Source organism: Thamnophis elegans, chromosome 8 (assembly GCF_009769535.1).
Source record: "Thamnophis elegans isolate rThaEle1 chromosome 8, rThaEle1.pri, whole genome shotgun sequence".
In the NCBI taxonomy this organism is placed as follows: Eukaryota; Metazoa; Chordata; class Lepidosauria; order Squamata; family Colubridae; genus Thamnophis; species Thamnophis elegans.
The window spans coordinates 53,966,449-53,974,942 of record NC_045548.1 but is presented as its reverse complement, the minus strand read 5'-3'; positions in this window follow the sequence as shown (position 1 = coordinate 53,974,942).

Genomic DNA, 8,494 nt, shown 5'->3' with positions numbered 1-8,494 from the left:
ACACTAATTATCAAATATCCCAAAAGAAGAGTCCAAAGAATTTACAAGCAATTTAAAACCATAGATTTCAAAGTTCAGTAGCTTTTTGTTTGTTTTCTGGCTGTCCCCACATATTTTTTGGGGGTATATATTTGAATTTGCCATTTGGCTTCCAGGATTCAGGAGAGATGTTACTCTATTAAATTTCTGTGATTTGAATCTTGAATCCTGTTGTTCAGTTTCTAAAAACTGCTAAAGCATTCCTTGTTTTAGTAGTCACTCAGGACCTTTCATCTGTCAAATTCACAGAACTTCACTGTATTCCCCCCCCCCTAAAACTCAGGAACCACTTTCAAGTTTGGCTTGGATTTTAAATTGATTAAGTGAAATAACGTACTGTACCAGCAAATGACTCTTAGCCAACTTCATCTTTTTTCCCCTACATAAACTATTATTCTGCTCATTATCTACTTTTAGGAATTTTAAAATAAAGGCCACGTTTATTTCTGTATTCCTGGTTTAGCAAGAATTTGAAGTTAGAACTTATAATTGAGAGGTACAGTTGCTGTCTTTACTGGATAATTTACTAGTGATAGGGAAAAAGAAATATGTGCTTGTCAGTTTGTAACATTGGAAATAATGCTATGGTGAAAGGAATTTTTACACACAACTTTAAGCCTGACTCTTTTCCTTGTATATTTATATAGCTTGTTTTATTACGTGCCTGGAACTATTAGAGTATTAGAATTTGTTGCTTTTCAAACAATGTGTGTTTTGTGGCTAGAATATGACTTTTTATATATCTGTATATTTTTTTTCCACAAAAAACAAATGTAATAACTTGTAAAAGTGAAGGCCTTGTGTAATGTTGAATGGTATTTCAATAACTTTGCTGGAACTGTTTTTTATACATATTATAAACAAAACTGTGCCTTTTTCAATGACTTGTACACACCAGACTTGAATTTGAAGATACAAAAAAAAAAAAAAAGCTTTCTGTTTGGATAAATACTGTATATCAGCCTATGCATTCTCAATGGCAGCTTGTTTGTGGAGCCATTTTCCTTGTGCCTCTGGCAGAACTGTTGGTAAGCAAGGTTTAGCCATCCTGTCCATATACAGGTTACAGTACTTAAACATCTCAAAATGACCAGAGCTTGAATAGTTTCTACACCAAGTTCTTGTTCTGGAATGAAAAGGAAATATGCAATATGTTGTGAATATTGCAATATGTTACGAAATTCTGTTGTCTAATGTCAGTTGGTTTTGATATAGTACCATTTCCTTCATTGATTCGCCTACAGCAGGGCATCTTCAGAAGCAATGAGTTAGACTTCAGATTCATAGTTGTCTTTGGCCCTTAATCATGCTGGCTGGAGCTGAGGACTGTTGAAGTCTGAGTTGACCCATAAGGACGTCATAAGGTTGCTTATCTTTCTGCTCAATCATAATCTGCAGTTCAGATCTTCACCAATGACATGTTGCTTGATAAAAACCATTTGACTGCTGTGGGTGAGCAAGGAAGGACATTTTTCTCATACAATTCTAACGCTTAACCCCCCCCCAATTCATTTAAAATTTAACCATTTTGCTTCTCCTTATTAGTTTATTCATTTAACAACCATACTGTATTGTCTTTATACAGGTATTGGTAAAAGAGCGCAAAATGCTGTAAAACAGGCTCTTGTTAAAACAGGATATCAGACCTGTCACTCTTCAGATGGATTTAAAAAAGGGGAGGGCTGGGTTAACAAGCCCATTAAAAAGTTGTTCAGACTCAACCAGTTGCTCAGGTTTGATAGATTTCTAGCCTGTTAGTTTTCAGTTTCATTGGATAGTTTATTTCTTTCCATACTTGTATCTCCATGTGAGCTATTAACTGTGATCCAGAATAAAATCTAACAGAAAATGAATGACAAATGAAAATTAATTGGATTTCATCTGATTATTTTTCCATTCATTTCATTTTGAAAATGCATGGGACTCATTTCTCGTTCATTTTTACAATGATCTATTCCTGTGAAGAAGAAGAGTTTTGCCAAGTGTCTCCATATTTCAATACGTATGTCACAAAAAGATAATATTCCTATATTTAGAAAACCTGAGTGGTTAGTAGAAATTTTCCACCCTGTCCCAATTTATTAGGTTCAGGGCACATAATATATAGAATGTACCCAAAGCAGCTACTTTATGGTTATGTGTACATATAGTACTGTGCTAGGCTAGGAGAAACAATACAATGGCATTGAAGCATTTATCTCCCAGTGGCTACACTTCCTTAAACACATTCAAACCACTTAATCCACCAACAAACTTTCCAGGAACTTTGGGCAATGCCCTATCATGTGATGTTACATTAACAGAACCTCTGCTGTCAGGAAGATGTCTTGGATTGCTACCTAAAGAAAAGTTGGATGCTAGTGTTTGTCAATACTACAGTTTGGTTTGGCATATCCGATAAACCAAATCCATTGGGCAGTTTAACATGTACGAATCACTCAATCTTACCTGGAGAAATTGGTGTCTTTTGAGCTGTCTTTATAGGCTGTTTTTTATTGATATATTAATGGTAAAATATTGGCCTGACTCTATTTGCACACACCATTAATGTGAATTGTTGCTTTCTATTACACTCAAAAGAGCAGCCAGACCAGGAATTTTGTAATGAAAGCCTTGTTTCGGATCAGTTTCTCTCCCATCTATTCCTTGTGTGTGTTATATTTTGGGCAACAGCATCATTGTGTCATTTGGTCATGGTTTGGTTTCCTTTGGGCCACAATGCTGGTCTACACTACTGTTCTAGGGCAATTTCTTCTGTGAATTCATCATATTAACACATTGCCAGTTGTGATAGAGGCACGGATATTTTCACATTTGGACTTTGTTGAAGGCTAGCAATCTAATAGGTCAAATAAAAGGGTTTTAAGGGTCTCCAGGAAAAAAAGGGAAATTAATCATAATAACTCATCTATATACCTTAAGTATTTTGTTTCATAATGTGCTCTGGAGAAACAGTCAATAAAAAGGCCAATTGATAAAAGTTTTCAGAATCCAATGTTTGCTCTATATTAATCATTTCTGTGTGAGAGAGAGAAAGAGAGGGGGGTGGAGAGATTGATTTGCTGAAATGCTGAAAAGGTTGGGGGGGACTTGGGGGGGAGGGAAGTTAATATTTGTAAAAGTTTTTTTTTCAAAATTTTCATTAAAAAAAAGAATTGAAAAATCCTTTAGTGGTTCTGCACTGAGAAGTGTGAGGTACCAAATGATCTCCCCAGAGAACTACCAACTATGGTCTGATTAAATACCCTTTTGTGTCTAAGGGGAATCCTGATACAAATTGCAATAGATAAGGAAAATGTAATTGTAGAGCAGTCCTTTGCATAAAGTTTCATCTCTGTAATTCTTTGTAGGGCTAGAAAAGTCTGAACCCCAAAACGGACATCAATGATGGCAAATACCACTGAACTACAATAGGTGGACCAGTGGTCTAACTTTAGCTACTTGAGATTTTTAGCCTTTTGTTTCTCATCTCTTCTGAATCTGGTTTCAAATGCATCAAATTTGTATTTTTTTAATAAAAACTATTTTGTATCTATTTGTACACAGAGAAACCTTGGATACAGGCATGTGTACACATCTGTGGGTCAAACAAGCTTGCAGAGAACTGCCAGCTAATCAAGATTTACTCTATAAATAGTTTAATCTTTTCCCTCACTTCTGTGCTCACCATCAAGAAGGCAAATTTCCAATGTCTTTAAATTTGCAGTGTATTGGCAATTCTGCACTTGGGCTGATTTTTGTAAGCAAGCCATCATATTGCTACAATGGGGCCTTGGGAGATGAGATGCAGGAGGACAGGCCACCCCTTTCAAAAATAAGGTAGATATCTTGATATTTCTGAAACAGCTGCCTAGAAAATGGCAATTCCTTGCCAACTTATAGAGGGCTATTGCCAAAAGGATATTTTGAGATAATTTAGGAGTGTAAACCCTAGTTACAGCATCATTTGACCATGGAGGTTCATGTAGCACAGAACTACAGCTTTTTCTGGAAGACTCTTCAGATAAGGCTCCTTGTTAAATATAAAATGCACTGCAACTTTTGAAAAAGACTCCGTTGATGGAATCGAGAGACAAGAAGCACCAGAATGGCCCTAACTTAACTGATTAATGAACTTACTTAAAATGTTCCAGGATTTTTTAAAAATTGGGGACTGTTCCTGCTCCAAAACAATACAAAGGTTCCTGCATAGAAATTAGCCACTGACTAATAGCATTAATGCAATATATATCTACATAGATAAATTGACATTTTATCTATGAAAAACAAAAATATTACTGTCATCCTGTTTTTCTCCAACAAAATATTTGAAATTAAGTATAAGATACATTTTCCTTCGACACCTGATGATTTCAAAGACATGTTCTTGTAGTTTCAAGGTTGGAGAACCTTTTTTATACTGCTTCTAGTGGAAGGAGATATCTTCCAGTTTCAAGCCCTGCCTTCCCTTGAGAATGTATCTTTTGGCTAGTTCCATCAAAGACTTCTTCAGTCTCAGATCTTCACCGCATCTATTTTACCACCTTTCCCTTTGGCACTTTGTTTTCCTTTCCTCACATTTTCCTTAGCTTACAGAAGCTCAGTTGATCTTCCACCATTGCCACCAAGAAGATGTACATCATACAATCAGATGAATTTTTCAGCATCTGGGTCAAACCAAGAAATTGGCCTTCAGTAGTATACCAACAGACCTTCTCATTTCTCTGCTACACTATTCTGAACAAGGGCCAGCTTATTCTGATGTTGAATTGTAGGTAACAAGTTGCATGACCCAAGCAGTCCCTGGAAGGCCCTTACTGCTAAATGGCCTGGGCACTGGAAGGATGAGTGCTAGCAACATAGGTCAATCAACGCTACACTGTTTTTTTGCCAAGGAAACAACAGCCTCCGACTGTTTCAACTGGTTCTGCAATGTAATTTCCACTTTGAAGTTCTTTTGCCATCCTAGTGTTAATCAATTAGACTTTAAATGTGACAGTGCTTTTTGTCTAGGTGTTGCAGGCTTTGATCACTTTTACTTTTGGGATTTTGCTTCCATGTATGACTCTCAAAGGCATATTCATGCAGTGGAGTAGATTACAGGAAAAATGTGCATGGAATTCCAACTCTGATATTAAAAAAAAAACATTATGTAAGTGTAACTGCTAGTTTGACAGATCAGTCATATGCTTATATTGTACTGGAACTGAAGATGGGCTGCCATCATGTTAGACAGCTGACTATCTAAAAAGAATATTGAACAAGGGTGGGAGTAAACTGCTAGCAATTAGAAAGTACAAAAATAACAGGAAAATGAAAGACACAGATGATATCCATCTGCAAAATAGAACTGCATGGAAGAGAGAATTTACCATTTACCAAGAGTTAATTAGGCATCTTTCTCAAACAAATATCTTTCGATTTAAACTGAATATATATCTGATGAAAGGATTTATTGGACTACTGCTAAAAAGATTTCACACCATTTATGTCAGCTAACCTAAGTAATAAACATTTCACCTTTATGCTATAAAAAGGACTATACTTTCTATCAATTCAATCCAATCACACCCAGATTAAATCTTGATTCACACACACACACAAAATAGAAGAATACAGGTAGTCCTCGACTTACAACAGTTCATTTAGTGACAGTTCAAAGTTACAACAGCACTGAAAAATGTGACTTGTGATTAGTTTTTCACACTTAAAACCATTGCAGTATCCCCATAGATATGTGATCAAAATTCAGACACTTGGTAACTCTCATATTTATGATGACTACAGAATACTTGGATCATGCTATCACCTTTTGTAATCTTCTGATAAGCAAAGTCAATGGGAAAGCCAGATTTACTTAACAACTGCATTACTAACAACTGCAGTGATTCCCTTAACTGTGGCAACAAAAATAGTAAAATGGGGTAAAATTCACTTAACAAATGTCTCACTTAACAACAGAAACTTTAGGCTCAATAATGGTCATAGGTCAAGGACTACCTGTACAAGAATTAAAGCAGTAGGCTCCCTTTTTTTATCAAGATGATTAACATGATGACTCATCCATGCTAGGTGTCATCCATTTCAGGTTTTATAATGGTTATTAACCTCTAGAATACCCCTCCTCATGTCAATACACTATTCACACAAGCAAACTTCTCCCCAAAGAGTAGTTCATGTGGGTCAGCCATGTGTTAAGATCTTAATAGGTTGTGATTATACACCTTACAGTTCAACATTAAAGTTAATATGCTCCTCTTCAGATGGAATAAACGAAACAGTGCTGAGGCAGTGGAGATTCTGTCTCCCTTCAATTTCTCATCCTGTTCTGCAGCAGTATGGTACTCACAGTAGACCTTAGAGACAGAGCCAAGGCTCACCATCACTTGGGCTAAAGGAGCAATAAGCTTCTGCCAGGAGAACAGAATGGACTAGTAGCACTCTGATAGGGTGTTTGCACAGAAAAATTAAGATTGTTGGATTTTCAAGTCATTAAGAAGAGATAAATTCCAAAATTCAAGCCTAAGGTTCCTCTTCTGGAGGAATTCTTCCCTATCAGAAAAAAATATTTCAAGAAGTGCAAAAGGAAATCAATGCTACTCTACTTCTTCCTTAAAGCCGAATGCCGCTCTGCACTTCTGTACAGCCAACCCAGCGGGTTTAATGGGGCTTGTTCCCAACAAAAAGTACAAAGTTTTGCAATGTCCCAACGCTTTTTCAAGAGGCAACTGGACTTCCTTGTTTTTTCTTTCGAAGACCTTTCACTTCTCATCTAAGAAGCTTCTTCAACTCTGACAGGATAGTGGGGGATGGAAGGATTTATATTCCTTGCAGACAGGTGGTCATTTGCATCCTTTTTGAAGCACTTGGAGGTTTATCTGTGTCCTCAGGGTCACCTGAGTAGTGCTCCTGGTACCTGTAGTCTACAATTTTTCCTCAGGAAATCCATGCCTACTCCCACACCATTCAAAGGGTGTCCATCCCAAGTTGTGTAGCTAAAAGTCTGTAGAGATTCTCAGTCATCCAGGCAATGGTTGTCACAAAGGTGCTTTTTCAGGTTGCGACTGGACTTTCTTGTTTTTTCTTTTGAAGACCACAGAGCCTGGAGTGTACTACCTGACTCTGTGGTTTCTTCCCCAAACCCCCACAACTTTAATCGTAGACCAGGAGTGTCCAAACTTGGGAACTTTAAGACTTGTGGACTTCAACTCCCAGAATTCTGGGAATTGAAGTCCACAAGTCTTAAAGTTCCCAAGTTTGGACACCCCTATCTTAGATTGTCTACTGTTGACCTCACCCTATTACTAAGAGGTCTGTAAGGGGCGTGCACAAATGCACCAGCGTGCCTACTGTCCCTGTCCTACTGTCCCCATTTATTCATAGCCATTTCATGTATTCATAATCATATTTATACTTATATCTATTATCTTATACATGCTTGACCAATAATAAATAAAATAAAATAAAAATAAATAAAATCATCCAGGTTATGGTTGTCCCAAAGGTGGTTTTCCAGGATGTGACTGGACTTTCTTGTGTTTTCTTTTGAAGACGCTTCAGAAAGAATCATGACCTGGATAACTAAGAATCTCTACAGCAGGGATGTCCAAACTTGGGAACTTTAAGACTTGTGGACTTCAACTCCCAGAATTCCCCAGCCAGCATGGCTGGCTGGGGAATCTGACAGTTATAATACAATACAATAGCAGAGTTGGAAGGGACCTTGGAGGTCTTCTAGTCCAACCCCCTGCCTAGGCAGGAAACCCTATACCGCTTCAGACAAATGGCTATCTAACATCTTCTTAAAGACTTCCAGTGTTGGGGCATTCACAACTTCTGAAGGCAAGCTATTCCACTGATTAATTGTTCTAACTGTCAGGAAATTTCTCCTCAGTTCTAAGTTGCTTCTCTCCTTGATTAGTTTCCACCCATTGCTTCTTGTTCTGCCCTCAGGTGCTTTGGAGAATAGTTTGACCCCCTCTTCTTTGTGGCAACCCCTGAGATATTGGAACACTGCTATCATGTCTCCCCTAGTCCTTCTTTTCATTAAACTAGACATACTCAGTTCCTGCAACCGTTCTTCATATGTTTTAGTCTCCAGTCCTCTAATCATCTTTGTTGCTGTTCTCTGCACTCTTTCTAGAGTCTCCACATCTTTTCTACATCGTGGCGACCAAAACTGAATGCAGTATTCCAAGTGTGGCCTTGCCAAGGCATTATAAAGTGGTATTAACACTTCAGGTGATCTTGATTCTATCCCTCTGTTTATGCAGCCTAGAACTGTGTTGGCTTTTTTGGCAGCTGCTGCACACTGCTGGCTCATATTTAAATGGTTGTCCATTAGGACTCCAAGATCCCTCTCACAGTTACTACTATTGAGCAAGATACTACCTATACTGTACCTGTGCATTTTGTTTTCCTTGCCTAAATGTTGAAGTCCACAAGTCTTAAAGTCCCCAAGTTTGGACACCCCCGC